This window comes from Castor canadensis, chromosome 1 (assembly GCF_047511655.1).
Source record: "Castor canadensis chromosome 1, mCasCan1.hap1v2, whole genome shotgun sequence".
Classification (NCBI taxonomy): Eukaryota; Metazoa; Chordata; class Mammalia; order Rodentia; family Castoridae; genus Castor; species Castor canadensis.
Window position 1 is genome coordinate 133,727,061 of NC_133386.1, and position 19,637 is coordinate 133,746,697.

The 19,637-nt window shown below is 44.5% G+C and overlaps 1 pseudogene; it reads left to right on the top strand.

Moving 5' to 3' along the window:
* Positions 1 to 1,072: 1,072 nt before the first annotated feature.
* LOC109674679 (pannexin-1-like) overlaps positions 1,073 to 19,637 on the top strand; it is a 48,424-nt pseudogene continuing 29,859 nt past the window's right edge.

A 19,637-nucleotide genomic window follows, 5' to 3' on the forward strand; every position in this document is an offset into this window, starting at 1 on the left:
GAAATGCTGGAGTGGGGGCTGGGGATATAGCCCTGGGCTCCTAGCGTGCAAGAGACCCAGGGTTCCATCCCCAGTATCACACAATAATGTTGGTCGTGAGGCAGGAAAGGAGGCTATCCTATGCACAGGGTTAGAGGTTGCTTGTGGAAATGGAAGGAGGGAAAGGAAAAGACAAAGAGCACCAATAATACCACAAAACATAACATCTGTGAAAGTAGAGGATATAACGAATATATTAAAATCTGTTGAAAAAGGCGGGATGGGAGAATAATGGAAGGAACTGAACGGACCAAAGTAAAGTATACACACAGCGAAGATAGATAGAGAAATCCCTTTGAACATTGACTTAGAAATTTATAATGAATGAAAGTCAGGACTGTAAAATCGGTACAGTGTGTGTGGGTACTTGTGGGAGGGTGAGGGGGAGCAAAGCTTAAGGTGAGGGAATGTGGTTGATGGACTTCATATACCTATAGGAAATGCAAGAATGAAACTTCATGCACTGCTTGAAGTGGGGTGCGGAGGGGGATCAAGGGGGAGAGATGCTGGGGGCGATCTAACCAATGTATAATATAAGCCTATTTGGAATTGCCGCAGTGAATCCCCCCTGTACAACGAATACATCCTAATTTTTAAAAATCCATGTACCAGGAGGAGGTCGAATGAAGATGGGAAGGGCACGAGAAATTTGAGGACTCTGGCTGGGATGATCTATTTTAGCACGGGCTTCAGGGCCACCCCGCCCGGCGTCAGCAAGGCTTGCGGAAACTCCACGCCCCTGAGCACTCGGTTTCCCCGGTGGTTCCGGAAGAGCGCGGATCCCTGGGCTCGGGCGGAGGGTCCGCCTGCAAGGCAGCTAGGGCGGCTGGGGCGCGGAGGGGCGGGAGCCAGAGGTCAGTGCGTTGTTTCGGGGTTGTTTTTGCGCCTCGTGGCGCGGCGAGAAAAGCTCTGCGCCCAGCTGTCGCGCCCCCCAGGGGACCGGCGCGGGCTGAGCACGCGGGGCGGGACCGCAGCGCGTCTGAGCGCCAGGTCCCAGTGCCGCCCGGACAGAGGCCGGGGCGCGAGCTCCTGCGCCCCGCGCACCCCGGGGCCCCAGCTCGCCGGGCACCGCGGGGACGCAGCAGTGGCTCCGGCTGGGTCTCTGGGAACCGACGCACCGAGACAAAAGGTCGGAGAGATGCAGCAGGAGCTGGGGAGCCGGCAAAGGGAAAGCGAAAGCCACGCGCCAGGCAGCTGACCGGGTGCAGGCGCCGCGCAGCCCTCCCGACGCCGGCGGTACCCGGGCTGCCCTGGTGGGCCTGCCTGGCCGAAGCTGAGTCTCAGGAGCCATGGCCATCGCCCACCTGGCTACGGAGTACGTGTTCTCGGACTTCTTGCTTAAGGAGCCCATCGAGCCCAAGTTCAAGGGGCTACGGCTGGAGCTGGCGGTGGACAAGATGGTCACATGCATCGCGGTGGGGCTGCCTCTGCTGCTCATCTCGCTGGCCTTCGCGCAGGAGATCTCCATTGGTAAGAGTAGGGGGGCGGCACAGCGGCCAGCGCTGGGCTGCGTTATCGAGGGCTGTCGGGTCTGGTGAGATGTGATTTTATTGTATTTCATCCTGAATTTTGGAATGCCCCGGTAGTGCTCCCAACAGTGGGCGTGCAGATTGGGAAGAATGGGCCCAGTTGCATCATTTGTATCCCGTTGACTCTGCTCATATCCTACTCCTCAGTTCTTTTGTTCCCTGCCATGTTCTTGGAGTCTTTTGACAGACATGGTCCATGACGCCCTAGACTTAAGGTTGTGTCAGGCCCAGTGTACTGCCTTAGGACTTCTTTAATTTTGGGTACCATAACCTCTGGGTACCTTGGGGAGAGAAGTACCCTAGGCTCCTGTGAGGATGTTTCTTGGCCTGAACCCAGGCTGGCTGGACCAAATGAGCAGTGAAGGCAGCCTGTAGACCCCAGGGGAAAGGATGTGTGGTCAGCCAGGGATCCTTGTTCCCCTGCCACCCTTTCCCACTGTCCTCCCAGTGGACAGCCTCATTTCTGGACAGGGAGGGATGTGTTTCTTCATGTTAACTCTGCCCTGTGCTATCATTACAGGGCACACATTGGGCCAGCCCCAGTGAGGCAGAGGCAGCTCTGCCTCTATCTTAATTTCCCTGTGTTTCCCGTAACTGAGGCTGGAGCTGGCAGCCCCGGGGGTTGATGTCATCTGCTTTATTGTGACTGGATTTAGGCAGTTACTGGGAATATCCTCAGGCTAGTTTTCAGTGTGTGCCAGCTGGCAAAGCTGGTTGATTCTTTTAAGGGGCATCTGTAACAGTCTTTAGGATCTCATTGCATAGGTCCTATAACAGCACATCCTCAAACCAAAAAACCAAGTGAAGGACATCTACAGTCCAGAGAGGCTCCTGTTGGGTAGACATTTTATCTTGTGAATGTTTTTGTCTTATTTTTAGTTCACAAGCAGAACCTACAAGTATTCTCATGGTAAAGGACGCATGCCATATGCCAGAGGTAACCACAGTGGACACTTTGTACAGCCTTACCACCCCCTTTCTTGGAATCAATACAGTATACAATGCTACATTGTATACTATGTTGTATTCTGTATTTGTATACCATATTTTATTTTTTAAACAAAGTGCATCATGCTATAGTAGTTTGCTTTTTCTCACTTACTGTCTTTTGGAGAGCTTTCCATGTCAATGTAGAGGTATCGCCTCACTGTTATAAGATGGACAGATTAGCAACCTGCAGTGTAATTCTTACTAGAATTTATCTAAGCAGTTTGCTACTGATGGACACTTAGGTTCATTCAGTATTTGTACTCTTACACATAAAGCTTGTTTATACATAAATCTTTGCAAATGCTTTCCTCCCAACACTGAAAGAAAAGGACATAAGAACAGTATTGGTTTCCAGAAAGATGAAGTCATTTTTCAGGATGGTTTTACATTCCCGAGTTACTAGTTCAAGTAAGTAGCACCATCTAGCTCTGACTCCCTTTACATGCAGCTGTCAGAGGTTCGGAAGGGGCATATTGATGTGTTCCTGGTTTTAAGGAAGAAATGACCCATTTCAGGGGTCAAATTGCGACTTTGAGTTGGACTTCCTGATAACATGTTTTACCACACCCTGTAAGCTTCCCTTCTAACACTTAATGCTAGTTGCAGTTAGGTAGTTATTTGTTGAATTCTGTCTTCCCCTCTAGACTGTACCATATGTTCTTAAAATTTGATACAAAGTAGGTATTCAAGTAAAGTGTGGGCAAATAAACAATGAGCAGGAATGTCAATAGGATTTTAGCATTTTTTGGATACTGACTGTTACTATGTTGTCTCTAAGAAGAATTTTATATCCCTTGAAAAATTAAAATTAAAACAAATTCCATCAAAAATTATTTGAAAGTTCTGTGTAGTATTATTGGAGCCAATTTAGAATAACAATAAGAGCAAGAAATATGAAATGACAAATAACAAACATTTCATAATGATAATAGCAATTTAAAAATATGCTACAACCATTGAAAAAAATATCTACAATACCGGATTTCAGATACCTTTGAATTTTGTTTTTGGTATGACTTGATGAAAAATGCTTTTGGTCTAAATTCTGCACATTTAAATTTTTTAAAATTCCATTATAATTAGACTGACATAGGCCATCCTTAGAGCAGGTTTATTTTTAATTATCCATCTATTTTTCCAATATAATTAATAATTTTACTTGCACACTTATCATTTCAGCCTGTTTTGTTCTTTCAATGGAATGTTAAGACTGTTGGGGAATTCAACCCATATCCACTGATATACTATGATTTTGTTATTATATAGCCAACCCCTAGGGAAATGAGCTTATTTTAGGGGTATTTGTATTGTTCTGTATGTAGCTCTATTCTCATAAAAATTCTTGGCCATTCTGATAATATTTGAAAGGCTATTCAGTAATAGGAAGCAGGGTCCTTACTGGGAACTTGTCAGGTTATCTCAACAATTGGACTTTTTTCTTTTTGATAGTTAGGAGGAATACTCATTTCTACATTTGGGGGCATCATTAAAGTTACCCACTTTTCATATTTTGTCACAGCTCTTGTTACTGTCTGCGTGATTTTATGATGTAACAAATTTTGGATGGATCAAATAAAGTGAATCTTTGAGAAAAATTACAGCTTCCAGATAGGTATAGCAGCTGGCGAGTGTTCTCAGGTAAAGCAGGAGCAGGTTGTCCATGGACTTGATGTGTCAGCTGGCAAGGTGGTCTTGTTTCAGGGTACAATTTGACCGTCCAGAGGGGTTTGCAGTGTCAGCTCCCGTAGGCATGTCCCACCATCACACTATGACACTGCTGCTGTGGCAGTGGAGGGAATTTTCCAGGTTAATTTTAATTTGCCAAAAACCATATGCCTGTGTGTGTGTGTGTGTGTGTGTGTGTGTAACCAACCATTCTATTGTTTAGTGTATATTCTTTCACACTTCTCTTTGTTTCTATGGAAAAAACGTTATTAGCATTTTAACATAATATTTAAGTAGAATATTTTGTAATCTGCTCCTTTATCTTTAGTGTGTCTTGGAAATGTTTTCATGTGAGCGCATGTAGCGCTCCCTCATTCTTTTTAAAAAGGGTGTAACTTTCCATAGTGTGATTATATTTCAGCTTATGTAATTGTTCTGTTATGACACATAAGTTCATACCACTTTTTTCTGTTACAAGCAGTGGTTCAGTGAACATCCTTATCTGTGCTTCTTTGTATAAAATATATTTCTCTAGAGCAGGGGTTCTCAAACTTTTTGGTCTCAGGAGTCCTGTTACACTCTTCAGATTTCTTGAGAATGCTATAAAAGCTTTTGTTTGTGGTTTGTATCTATTGCTACTATATAGAAAAGTCCGTTGCATATTAACATATGTAATGTGTATTTTTATAGAAAGTGACTTCAGAAACTTGAATGGTATTTTTGCTAATCTTCTTAATAGAAGACCTGGATTCTCCTATTTGCTTCTCATTCATTATTCTGTGATGTCCCACATCAGTAGCCTCTGGAAAACTCACTTTGTACATTCACAAGAAAATGAGAATAGAAAGGGAAGTAAAAATATGATGTTATTATAAATTAACATCACAGAACTCCTTCTGCAAAAGGGTCTCGGATTCTGAGGTTGCCAGGCTACACTTTGAGAACTATTGCTTTGGAATCCAATTTCATGGTGGAGTTAAAAGTCCAAGGGTCAAAAGGTGTGTTTGGAGACCCCTTAGAACTTAGACACTTTTTTAATTTGCTATTCTTAAGGTTGAAGTAGCATTTTATGGTATTGGTTTGCAGTTGCCTGTTTACAGTGTTATTTCACAAGACATATTTCTAGGCTCTACCTGCCACTCTTGGCAGTGTCTGGAGACTGCACCTTTCCTTCTGGCCATTTACCATTTGGCCTGGGGTTTTGGATTTTGGAGAGGCAGACAGGTCTCAACTTGCTATCTTTTGCTTATGAAATCCTTCCCCATCTCTCCAAAATCCATCTTAACTCTGTTTATCTTTTTTTGTTTTTAAAGCTAAAAGGTTTCCTGTTTAGTCAACTGATAAAACTATAAACATGGTTTGCTAGTACATGTGAAAATGTCTTTTTTAAAAAGTCTTTTAAGAGTTAACATCTGCTTCTCATTTGAAGCCCTAGAATAAGGGTTCCTGAAGAAAGGCTCAGCTGTGCCTTTGGCTGGGGAACTTAATTCTGCTCTCAGATAGCACCAGGTTGTTTATTTGCAAAGCATCAGTGCACTGTCTATTTAAATGAAATAATACATAGACAGAGGTCTGACACATGGTTGGTATTCAATAAATGTTGGCTGAACTGAACTGAGGGTAAATTAAGCTTTTACACTCTGAAAGTACTTTACTAAATTGTGAGCCCCCAGCAGATCTGAGACAGGCTTATGCTCCTCTCCAGCTTCCATGCAGATTTAGGGCCACTCAAGGGTTCTGGAGGCTTGTTGAGTGAATCTGGGTGATGGTGACTGATTTGCCACCCTTCCTAACCCTAGTGTCCCTGGAGGGAAGAGAGCCCAGGGGCTGGTGCTTATAGCCTTCTTCTAAAAACACTCTTAAGCCTTTGTGGTTTTGTTTTGTTTTACTTGTCCACATTCAAGCAAATAATGGAACAGCAATGATGCCTTTTTAAGAACTGAAGGAGCACTCTTAGGATATTTCTTTTTTATTATAATTTTTTATTAGGATATATACATTAAACAGGGAGTGATTTGTAGTGATAATGCTGATTAGTCTTACAGTGTACATTATTTACATTGCCCACATCATCTCCCTCTCAGCGCCCTCCCCACATATTTATTTCTTAACAGCAAGGAACAACAGCAGTGTGGCTCACGTGTGACCAGAAGGCATCTCCCTGGGATCAGTCCCACTCTGTAATATGAAGACACTAGGCTAAAATGAGTTGTTGGATGCGCTGCTGTGCCCTTCCAGCCCAGGAACTGTGGCTCATGCCTGCCTTACAGTAATTCTCTTTCTCATCTCTTCTCCCATTCACTCCTGTTCTCATTCGTTGGTGCTGTGTTCACGTGGATCATCGTACTGCACAGTCAGACCTGCCAGTAAAGAAGCGGACAAGAGCCCAGGGGCTTGCCACTTTGTGGTGACTTTCTTCAGAATTCTGGCTGTGTCAGTGCCTTTCAACAAGTACTGTGGTGAGGAAGCCTCACCCAGGATGCCCAGGAAGACAGCCTTCAGCCAAATGGCACATGAGTGTGTAAGAAGCCTCTTCAGAAGAAATGGGTATGCTTTAATTTTTTTTTTGGAGGAACTGAAAGTAAATTAGTGTCATTGGACCTATTGAGCAGCGAGTGAATGGTGTAAAGAGGTTGGAAGATGAGCAGGGGTTTGATGATGGGACCTGGATTTTAGAGTTTATCCAAAGAATATTCAGAAGATTTTCACGCTATGAGCATGAGCCAGGTGTGGTGGCATACATCTGTAATCCCAGCGACTTGTGAGGCAGAGGAAGGAGGATTGTGAGTTTGAGGCTCGCCTAGGCAAATTAGTGACATCCTTTCTCAAAAAGCAAATTATAAACAAAAGGGCTGGGAGTGTGGCTTAAGTGGTCTAAGCATTTGCTTAGCTTGCAGGAGACTCTGGGTTCAGTTCCCAGCACTGAATTAAAGAAATAAAGAAATGAAATGAATCTTACCTCCAATACTTGGTGGAGAATGGACCGTTATTGAGAGACTAGTTAGGGCCACCATAGCAATTTCATGCTTACCAGCTTGTGTGTACTTTGAGGAACAGCTGTGTCACCTCTATCTTAGAATTGGCATGGTATATTGTATGGAGCAAATGTTTCGTGGAAGTTTTTCAGGAGCTGTTGCTGGTGAGTGCTGTAGGCATGTCTAGTGCCTCTCTGTTGTTCTGAGAATGCTGGAGTTGATGTGGGAAAGACCCAAGCTGGTCATACTGAGCAAGTGTGTTTTGGGCTTTGAAGCTCTGCCAGTACAGTGCATCGTAAGTAAGGCTGTGGCTGGCAGCGTTGAGCTGGGCCGGGTGTGCTGTGGTCCTGGACCCATGTAGTCTCCAGTAGTTTACTCTTGTTCCCTGGCAGAGCAGGAAGCCCTGTGGGCTGAGAGCCTGTGAGCTGGCAGTCCTGGAGGGTCTGGTCAGAGTCCTGGAGGGGAACAGCTGAGGAGAGGGTGTCCTGAGAGGAAATTGTGTGGTGCCTCTGCATTTAGGCTGTCCCTCCTAATGCTGTCCCTTGTCCTTAGGACCAATATTAACAGCCTCTGTATTTTGTGTGTGAGATCCATTAGGCATGATATTTTTCACAGCAGCAATCTTTCATTTATATTTTTTCATTTTTGAAAGACCGTGTGGGATACACAGTGGTTAAGATGTGAGTTTTGGAGCCAGATTGCCTGGGGTCTGATCCTGGCACACCACACATTCAGCACCAGGCCTTGGAAAAGCTATGTGATTTCTGTGTGCCCTAGCTTCCTCATCAGTAAGTGGGATCATAGTAGAATCTATCTCACAGGGTGGTGAGAACTCAGTGAATTAACACAGGTAAAGCACCGGAGCAGTCTCTGGAAGGTAGAAAGCACTCAGGGCAGGTTAACTGCAAACATGTCCCTAATCCTGTTTTGACCTTTTACAGAGGAACAGTTGCCAGCAGACAGGTGTCAGGTTATTTGCCCAGAGGCACACAGTGTGAGCTGTAGTGCTGTTTGGTTCTATTTGCCTTTTGCTGTGTGTATGAGGGATGGTGGATTGAGTGGAGCAGGCTTGCACCCTGCTCAGAGGCTTCTGATGTGCACCAGGTCTCCAGCTCTGTTGCTTGGAATCACTCCCTGCTCCTTGGATTCTTGCTGGGAAGGGCACCTGCACTGTAAGAGTTGCAGCCAGTCTCACCTGGGCTCAACAGTGAAGCCCAGATGATGACATCAGGAGCGTGAGTGCGTGGACTACAGCACTGGAGATGCTAAAGCAGTAATGTGCTCCCATTCCACCCTGCTGAGCCCTCTTGCCACTGCTCACAGAGTCAAGGCTGGAGCCCAGCATGCCCTCGCTTTGATCCCCAGCTGGGCTCTGTGTTCCAGGCATAGCAGTCTGTTCCTTGTCCTAAACAGGCTATCAGCTTTAAATACTCAAAGTGTTAACAGTGCTGGTTCACTCTGTGATCAGAAGAATTTCAGATTCTTTGTCCCACATGGAAGAATCCATGGCAGGACACATGGCTGTAAAGGGAGTTTATTAAAAGCGATGGAATTTACAAAAGGGAGCTTGGTGGGGGGGGGGCAGGTAGAATCTGCTGTCAGAGAGAGAGTGCTTCTCTTTCTCAGTTACTTTAAAAGTGATTCTCATCCAATAATCAATGAGCGGGGAGGGGCATGGGTGGTACCCGGCCAGGTGACCATTGTGCCTGAGCCAAAGCATGGTTGATCTAAGATGTAAAATTTTTCTTATGAGTCCCAAACTTTCCCTAATTTTAGCCTGCCTCAAAGGCACTTACTTAGGTATGCTGTTTCTGCAGCCAGGTTTCTATCCTCTCCTCCCTTTGAGTGTGTGTATCTGCTGTGGTTCACTATTTTCTACTCTTATGTGATATTTTTGTCTGTTATCATTAGTAGTTTATGTTCGTATTTGTGTCCTCCTCAACTGGACTGTAAACCCCTGTGGGGGGTGGGCAGGGACCATGCCCTGTTTCCTTTGAATCCCTGCGTCACACACGGTAACATGTCCATAGTTGGTGCCCAGTGGTCGCTTCTGGAGATAAGCTCAGTACTTGATATCTGAGTGCCTTCAGAACACCCTTGCTCTATTGCCTCATCTACGAATGGGAGGAATGGAGCCCTTAGGAGCACAGGAGTCCTTGGCTATCTGCTGTGCTGTTGTCACAAAGGCTGTGAAGTAGTACATACTGTGCTCTGATGAAAAGCTTCAAAGTCCCTTTTCTTTAGTGAGGTTCCTTGAAGAAAGCTTTTGCCACTTGATCATCTGCATCTGTCACGTGATGGTCTGTTTAGACTGTCCTTGCTTCACAAAGAAGTCTCATGACTGATTGTCTACATAGTGGTGACAGTTCTTGTGAGCTCTTTTCATTTTGTCAGAGTCACTACTCTTTGACTCAGTACAGAGGTAGATGTTCAAGGCCTTCCACAAGAAGGGGTTTCTTTGTTTCCGGAACTACAATAGCTAGCTTTTAAGAGATGTCTTCAGGAAGAGGTGATGGGAAAGGACTCAGTGATGTTGAATGTGGTTTCAGACTCACGACCTTTTAAAATCTTAGTTCCAAGTTTTTCAAGGCCCTCTTTTTGTGATGTATTTGTTCTGGAGGTTTAGAATATGAAAGAGATATGAAAGCAGTAAGTAAATGGGCAATTAAAATAATCGTAAGTGCACAGAAGAAAATAGTACAGGATTTGACAAAGGAATCCTACATCCTTGTACCGCAGTGCCTGACATAGAAATGAAAAGCTTGGCTACCATTTATTGACTTTTTACTGGGTGCCGTTACTGTGGCAGACACTTCCTTTAATGCTTATAGGAATTTTATGAGGTTTTACAAATGAAAAAATTAGGTTCAGAGAGGTTAAGTAACTTACTAAGAATAAAAAGAAACCCAATGTTTATCGAGTATAATGGAATCTTTTTTAAAGCAACATTCAGGAATAAGGGTCTAGTGCCTCTATTTGTAGACTTACTTAATTTCCCTGATTTCCATATTGTTTCACACAAGTTAGTCTGTGTCAGTGAAGACCAGCTGAACAATAGTTTGTTCTGACAATTGTACTTAAGGGCATCTATCAAAATTATCCACTGGCCTTAACTTGTCTGTTCCTTTAACATTTTTCTTAAGCTGGCCCCTTTCCCAAAACCTCTTGCGTTTTTGCACCATCTGTTTCTCATGTTCACCTTGGGTTCCCACCCAGGTTCTCTCAATACCCTCTTACAGTGCAGATCCCAAGACCAAACACATTTCCTCTGGTGGAAGTGTGACCAGACTGGGGTTGCTACAAGGATTTATTTTCTGTCTCTCACATGTCACATTCCTGTTGTGACATTTTTGATGGTTTTTTTTTTGATCTGACCCTCCCCTCCATGTGTCCAGCCCCTGTCCCCACCAGGTGGGCTCCATGTCTGCAGTGCCCACCACCCAGCTGACTGTCTCTGTGACTCCACACAATGAACATTAGGTGCCTGGGAACAATCCACACACATGCCACCAGTTGGCTCTGTCGTTTTGGTGACCCTTTTTAATGAACTTGGGCTTGGAGCTCAGGTGCGTGTTGCTGGAAGAATTGGTGCTTGTCCTTTCCTTGTGCCTCTTCAGCACTGGCCAGCCTCGTGCTCCACAGGGTCTAATCACCTCCACATCACCCAGCTCAGGTTTGCCTCTACTCTGTCTCCTCCCTGCCACTGGTCACTGTGTTGGAGGAAGAGGATAGCTATACATTGGACTTGAATCATAGCTTGGTCAAGTGTCAGTTGACTCATTTTACCTCTTTGAGTCTCTATTTCCTCTTCTGTAAAATGGGGAAAATGTTAACTGCTGAGGTTTCTTTCATTGGATGGAATGGGAACATCAAATTTCTTTCTCGTAGTGGTCAGTAATTATGTCTCTTCTCTTCAGGGAGGTTATTCTGTGTTGGGATGGAGCTCATAGGTGATCAGTACTTAGGGAAGTGATGTCAACATGGTATCTGGTTTTCTTACAGCATGTGAATGGTGTGTGCCACCAAATAAGAATAATGGATAAAGCAAGCTGAAGAGGAATAGGGTGTGTACATATGCAATATTTACACAGTCTCCGAGGTCTCCCCATAGAGCTCTTATCATCTCACAGTGGAAAAGGGGCACTTTTGCTATAGAGAGACCTGTCTGATGGCCTCTTAGCCAGGTGACCACTACAGGTGACATCATGAGCCATGGTGGAAATTGTCATCAGGTGCTTCTCAAAGTGGTGGCCCTTCTGTAGGGTTCCTTCCATAATGCAGAACCTGGATCAGGGAGTGGAGCAACAGACAAACACAAAGCAAGAGGCATTGCACAAAATAGAGACCGCAGTCAGGGGGCATGAATGATAGAGAAAGGCTGTGGACCATTCGTTCCAGGATCAGGTGACTATGAGAACTAAATGCAGTGTAGTGCAGTATTGGATCCTGGTTGGAAGAAATGCAAGTTGCTGTAAAGGATAGTTTGGGAAATCAGGATCCCTAGACTGAAATCTGAAATTCAGAATGCTGTGAAGTCTCAAACTTTTTGAGTACCGACATGATGTTCAAAATATTCAAGATTTTGGAGCATTTCAGGTTTTCAGATTAGGGGTGCTAAACCAGTAAAGTCTATGCAGATATTCTGAAATCCAAAATACTTCGTGTCCCAAGCATGTCAAATAAGGAATATTCAACATATATGGATAACAGATTACTCGTGTGTGTGTGTGTGTGTGTGTGTGTGTTAAGTGACTGCATTGAGTTCTTAGAAGATCATGGTTCTGAGAGTAAAGGGTACGATTTCTGCATTTAATTCTCAAGTGGGCTAGCGTAAAAGAGAACATACATGCTATACAGACATACTTAGAGGTTGTGTTGCTGATGACAGTGGTTGAATCTAAATGTTGAGATTATGGGATGTCATTGTAATATTGTAACTTTTCTGTAGGTCTGAAATTTTTTTAAAAGTGTTTAATTAAAAAAAGAGGTAAATATAGCAAAATGTCAATATCACTTTAAATATCCTGGGTATCTATGATATTGTTTTCTATATGTCTCAGATGACAAAAATCTTTAAATAATGTCTTGCATTTTTAATACACCACTAGATTCTTTTTTTTTGGTGGAACTGGGGGTTAACTTGGGGTCTTGCATTTAAAAGGCAGGTACTCTACCACTTGAGCCATGCTTCCAGCTGTTTTTGATTTAGTTGTTTTTTGAATGGGGTCTCACATTTATGCCCATGCTGGTCTGAACCATGATCCTGTTTATACCACCTGTGTAGCTGATATTACAGGTGCACACAACCATACTCAGTGTATTGGTTGAAACGGGGTCCTTGAACTGTTTGCCTGGGTGGCCTTGAGCTGTGATTCTCCTGATCTCTGCCTACTGAGTAGCTGTGATTACAGGTATAAGCCACCACACCTGGCACACCATCATTCTTGATAGAATTAAGTGAGCCTTGTAGGTTCCCTGCTGAGGCTCACCAACTTGGTTTCTTCTTTGGCTGCAGGACCATGTGGCCCATATCCTAGACTATGCAATCTTATTTTTGTTCTCTCTTTGTAGTGAGAGAGTTGCTATACTGGTGGGCCCTTGTCTAATCTCTTAGACCCATGGGGGAAAACCATCCATTCTAAGATACTGAGTAGTTGATATATTTATTGCTCTGAGAAGTGGGTAGTGGGTAGGAAAGCATTTGGGATTCCTTGGAGCTCAATTGTAAGTTAAAATATGATTGTGCTCATCTTAGCAACTGCTATTAGCCCTGGTGCATTCTCTTTAAAAGCCAAGATCAACTGTGGAAAAGAGACGCTGTGAACTAGTTTGGTTTGATGGGAAGGAAATCTACTTCAACTGCATTTTTTTAGTTTGGACTGCAGTGAGTACTTACATTTCTCACTGATCTTAAAGATGTGTGTGCATTGTAGTAAGTTACTGCAACAGAAGAGTGAAGGCGGTAATGACAATTTGGGACTTCCAGCAGATATTAATTTACTTTCATTTAAAGCTGAAGATGGTTGGGTTAAAGACTGCTGTAAATGTGAAAGGAGAGGAATTGGGCTCTTTTTTAGGAGAAGAAATTTTGAGATTGGTGGAGTGGCTCAAGAGTAGAGCACCTGGCTAGCAAGCACATGGCCCTGAGTTCAACTTCCAGTACTACAAAAAAAAAAAATTGACTTACAGAAGGAGAAAATTTGAGATTATTGCAGTTTTACTGTACTTAAAGATAGTCAGTAGCTTTGAGTATTTGACAAGGAAGGATTCTTTGGGTAAATATCATTTGGTCTTACTATGTGGAGCCAAAGGCAGTTTAAACAGATTCAGACTTGTTTCACCGTTGCAAGGCTTGTTACTCTTCTGTGGGTCTTTCTTTTTTCTTTTTTGTGAGAATGGGGTTTGAACTTGGCTTCACACTTGCAAAGTAGACACTCTACTGCTTGAACCACATCTCCAGTCCATTTTGCTTTGGTCATTTTGGAGATGGAATCTTGTGAACTATTTGTGTGGGCTGGCCTCAAACCTTGATACTCTGGATCTCAGCTTCCTAAGTAGCTAGGATTGCAGGCATGAACCCACCGGTGCCTAGCTTCATGGTCACCTTTATATGATTATTTTCAGTGAACTTCAGAGTTTATAGTAAAATAGTTTTTAGATTTCTCTGGCAATCTTAGAAAGTAGATAGCACTACTTTCATTGCTTTATGGGTTGTTTTATGATTTCCCTCAGTCCCACTGTGTGTGTATAATTTACATTAAAGTGAATTAGACTGAAAACACTTTGTAGACTTAATACTATGTGGATACTAATGACTATCATAGATAAAATCATTATTATGCTCTCCGTCCTCCTTCTGTGCTTCCCAGAACAGTGATGCAATGCCAAGATTTATTTTTCTCTCCAAGAAACTCTTCTGGTTCATTTCTCCTTACTCCCCTATCTCTGACCTAGTTTTCTTCAGTAACCTGTACCTTTTGTCTTCTCTTTCTTGTGTTTGGAAGTGAAGATGGAGGGCTGAGTTGATATTCCAGCTCTGCCACCCACTAGCATGAGATTTCTATGCCTCACTTTCCTCATCTTTAAAATGGGGCCAGAAGTATATAGCAAGAACTAAGACCCTTCACCACTTTTCACTGCTTCCTGTGGTCTCCTCAGTGTGACATTAGTCCACTTAGAAGCGCTTCCATTTGAAAGTTCCTCCAGAGTTCTCCCACCTAGTTAACTACATCTATTTATGTTTTTATTTTTGTTAAACTCATGATTTTGTTGCGCTTCAGTACCTCCTCAAGAAGCCTGTTTCCTATGCTACCCACAACACTTCAAGGCTGAAAATGCATTCCCGCTCAGTGTCCTAGGAGGGAGGTGGGTGTGTGGTGGTTGTGGCTTTGCCTATACCTTGCAGCTCTAGGGATGCCCTCCTAACCTGCCCAGTGTCGGTAATGTATAGGAACTAAAATAAAGCTTATTGCAAGAGACTAAGAAAAAAGGTGTCTTGGGGGGGCCCAGCCCCTCCTGCTGCAGTTGGACAAGAACGGATATAGTCCTCATGCTTGGGTTGAGAAACCTGGCCTGGCTTGTTACTTTTCCTGCCCTGAGCCTCCTTCACCTCGGGCTGTGTTGCTTTCTGATTCTCTGCTATCTACTGCTTTAGAAGCCACTGGTACAGGCCTAGGCTGCAATAAGGACCACCTGGGCTGTCCATCAGACACAAAGTGTGGTTGTGCCCTGGGTTCCAGGCCCAGGTAACTGAAGGGTGACAGAAGACGTCTGTGGTTTAGGTCACTTACTTAGCAGATGTGACCACCTCCACATGGCCCAGTCTTCTCTACATGATCTTGTGGCTGATTTGGCCAGATGCATGTATGTAAAGCCCACAGTTTTCTCTGCACTTCAACCAATCAGGAGTGTTCTTTGTTGTGCAGGGTATAAACCTGACGCTCATGTCTTGCCTTGTGTGCATTGTGAAAAGCAGTTGCGCCTTACTAAAGTTGTTTCTGAAAACTCCGGTGTGCTCACTGAGCCGACACAGTGGTATAAGTGTGTGGGAGTCTGGCTGGAGGGTTTCACTGGGCTCTGTTTTCTCAACTACCAAGTGGGACAATGATGATACTTGGATGTTAATGGAGACCTTAGTTATTGTAGTACTTTGAAACTTTTAAAACATGAGACAGCTGTTATTTGTTTGGTACAGGCTGATGTGGGAACTTGAGAGAGACAAGGAGTGAGTCCTGCCTGCAGAGACTTCAGATGTTACTGGAGGAGATAAGACACATGTGGGTGTTTATACAACATGGCTGAAGGTGATTTTCTGTGAGTCCTTGGTGGCTTTAAAGTCCTGGGGAGGGTCAGTGGAGAGGATGCTTCACAGAGAAGATGATGTCTGAGCTTGGCTTTTTGGTGGCCTGTCGATATAACTGGTATGCTGGGGCATTAACTTAATCAGGTACTGGAGAGTGAGCCCCCCCTGGCTGGGGGAGTAGCGCAAGGAAAGATGAAGGTCTGGAAACCTGTCAGACTTGGACAATTCACAGTAGTTGTTGAGTTGGATTTGTGCCCTAGGCCAGGGGATCTCAGAGCAATGTTGAGCCGAGGAAGTGTTAAAATCAGAAGAGAGTTTTAGGATGAATAATCTGTCAGCAGTTTAAATGGGTGGAATAAAGAAAGGCAGGAAAGTCTCTTTAATGGAAGACTAGTAGGAAAAGATTGAAACACGGAACCTATTTACCTCCTAGTTACTGTTTTGAAGAGTAAATGAGACAAAGGATGTGGAAGTACATTTGGAAACATGAGTCAGGATGGTTCAGTACCCAAGCTTCGCAGCCCTACAGCATTGGTTTACCATGGTGTCAGGTGCCTGTAAGTCCGCCTGATTCTTACCAAGGTGGTGGTATAGGGCTGCACAGCCCAGCTTGTGCTGGTCCCCCCACATCCTGCTGCTCTGTGGCTCTCTTTGTTCTTGCTTTTCACTCTTGACTTGGCTTCTGTCCTTGCCCCACCTGCCTCTGAGTCAAGAGACTAGGTTTCCATTCCTGTGCTAAGAATAGCCTATAATAGAGCCTGATCTATTCTTTTCCTGGATTGTCCCTTCCAGGATCTCTCCCCTTCCTTGCTACTTGGAAGAATCACCTACTAAGACCACCTCATTTGGAAAAGCCCTAATAGGGAACTCTAGTCTGGTCTTGTCACAGTAACAGGCCCAGAGAATAGTGTTGAGAGACATGGGAGGATTACTGAACTACTCTGAGCTTCAGTTTCTTTCCTCCAGGGTAAAAGGAAGAGGCTCTCTCCCTATTTGACTGTGATGCTTAAATGAGGTGATGATTGGAAGGACTTGTTGGTGTCCAGTGAACATTGGTTGCCTGCAGTGTTTTCTTGACCTTCTGTTTCATGTTAAGGAGCTCAATATGTTGTCAGTCTCTATTTGGACAAGTATTTGGACAGATGTTCCTAAGCAGGCTACTACTTACTAAGAAATGTATGAGAAGTCATCCATTTGTTGACCAGGGACCTCCCATCTGCCTGGTGTTTGGCTGTTGCTTGCATAAACCTTGGTAAGTGTTGGCACAGGAAGCATTCACAAAATCACATGGATGCAAGAGCATCGTAAAGTTAGCCCTGAGCCCTGTGCCATCCTGACTATGTGTTTATAAAGTTCAGATTTCAAGTTTAATGGAATAAGAAAGTCAGAAGGAAACTTAAACTATCTTAGTCACCCCCAACGCCCACTTATGCCACTGCTGGATGGCAAGGTGTGCCTATTATAGGACATTGTGTGGTGGCTTATGACTTTTCATGAGTGTCTCCTCCCCAAGGTCTTATTCGGAAGTCCTTTCTTGATGTCTGTGGGCATGAAAGCACTATTAAGAAACAAGGAGTACTCAGTGCCTTACCCATGTAACCTGGACCACAAAAAAATCTACATTCCTGAGAATATCCTCCCTCCCCACTTCCTTCTGTTGTTTGGGAAGGTGACCCTGTGAGGCCTTTTCTGTGACAGGGTCTAGGAAAGTTCAGCAAGGCATCTTCTAATTATCCCTGACTCCAGGCACACCCCAGTCTTTAAAGCAGTACCAGAGTCAGCTCATTACTTCACCTGGAAAAATGTAACAACTTACTGAGCAACTGGTGGGAACCAGGACCCATAGTAAGCGTGTCGCAACTGTTCTTTTTTTCTGTCATCACCACAAATCTATAATGTAGATGGTATCATTTCCATATTGGAGATCCAGGCTTTGGAAGGTAAGTGATTTACCAGCTATGAGTTACACAACTATGAGTGGCATAGTCAGGGTTAAATACAACTCATGTTAGAACCCAGGCACTTAGCTTTCCCCAGGCTGAGTGCGATGTAGGAGAGAGTTGCCTGTGGGGGTACCAGCATGTAGTCCCTGTGCCTGTGACACACACACACTCCGTACACATTTGAGGGGACAGGGGAGCCAGCTGGGCCAGGGGCTGTCAGGGGAGGCTCAGCACCAGTCCCTATGCCTGCTGTGAGAAGGAGGACACAGCTGTACCCTGTGGCCATGTAGACCAGGAGTGTGGAGAGTCTTCCAGATCTAAGTGTGACCCATGTGGCCACAGCGTTTTCAGAGTGATGCTGTCTTCAGTTTGATTTGGGTGAAGCCAAGTCCTACAGTCCCTTCTTTCCAACCCCCATCCACCCCCCATCTCCTGTTGGAGATGCAGTTCTGAGTATTTGTCTTCCAAATGTTATCTGCTTGGGCTGAAGTTTCAGCTTATGTCTTTTTTTCCTTAGTGGATTTGGAAAATGGCTGATTTTTGCCCTCCAGAGATCTATTAGTAGTGTTCTAAAAAGGCTTATTTCCTACATTGACTGCTTGATCCCCACCCTTCTACTAGCCCTTCCCCTAAATTAGACCAGCTGTGTCCAAGTTTACTCAGACATTTGGGCTCCAATTCTTGTTCTGCTCCTTTTTTCCTTTGATGGGGGTTCATTTCTTTTGAGAGCTTTCCCTCCAGCTGAATCCCTGTACTGCCCAGTGCCGGCCAGGCATACCTCTCTAGTACTCAGTTTTAATGTGAACCTGGGTATGTGCTCTGAGTGCTGTCCTCACTGCTATCCCCACCTCCTGTCCTGGTGCTTCATGACTTAGGTAGATGGCACTTAAGATCAGGAGCAATGGTGAGAGAAGGGTGGGGTGAGAAGGGTCCAGGCATCTGTTTTTTCCATTCATTTGGAACAATCTGTTTTGCTTCTCAGGTACCCAAATAAGCTGTTTCTCCCCAAGTTCTTTCTCCTGGCGTCAAGCTGCCTTCGTGGATTCTTACTGCTGGGCTGCTGTGCAGCAGAAGGCTTCCTTGCAGAGCGAGTCTGGAAACCTGCCGCTGTGGCTGCACAAGGTAATGGTGGATACTTTCAAATCCATCCTGTTTGCTTTATAGACATGGAAGAGGAAGCCTGGAGAGGCTGTGCCCATCCACAGCCATACAGAGGTGTGTGGCCAACGAGGGCTCTTTCTTTGATCACAAAACCTCAAAAGGAACCTCAGAGCTGACTTGGTCTGGCACCTTCACATAGCAAATAGGGAAGTAGGTGCTCTTTGGATTTTAGCTCCACAGTGTCAGGCACCTTATGTGTCTTCAGCTTTGTGTCATTGACACCTAGCAGAATGTCTGGCCCCTAGTAGGCTCTCAATCCGCTCAGAAAGAGCAGAGCTGGGACTCAAGCACAGCTCCTTGTCCAGTGTCTTTTCCATCACACACGGGGTCTCTTAGTTGAGTTGGTTCGAGCTGCTGTGTTACTGGTGTGTCTGGAAGCCTCGTGGTGACTCGTTGGAGGTGCTGACTGCAGCAGAGTTTTGGACTGGATTCCTCTGCAAATACTGCACGGAAGCAGAGCTGCTACGTAAGACACATCAGGGTCTAGGTTATGTATCCTACAGAGGAGAGATCTAGGAGAGGACGGACAGTGGAGCGAACATACTTAGAAACTGGGTGGTCAGGAACTAGAGCTGTACTTAGCAAGTGTGTGCAGAACATTCTCTAAGTAGTGAAATGACTGCATTAGGTCTTCTCTGGGTACCTGACATTAGGACTCTGTTTTAGCCTATAATTAATCTCAACCACTGTTTTTTTTGTCCTTCATGAACACAAGTCAAACATTTGTGTATCTTCTGGCATTCTGATCTGCTGAGGAGAGTACAGAATCTAAAAAACCAAAGGCTAAAGTTTATTTTGAGTCTCTCTTGCTTTGACCTGCCATGGACTCTAGGCAGCACCCTTCTTTTTAGAGAGCAATTTTGGCTGTCTGTGACTCAGGTCTGGTTTCTTCCATGTTTGTCTATTGCATGCAGTTTGGTATAGTCATGCCCTGCAGTGACTCCTGTCTTTATTTGTGTTAGGCTTTTCTCTTTGATTTTCAACCTTAGCATTGGGTGGGGGTCCTCATCAGCTTTGTGTCACTTAGTAGCCA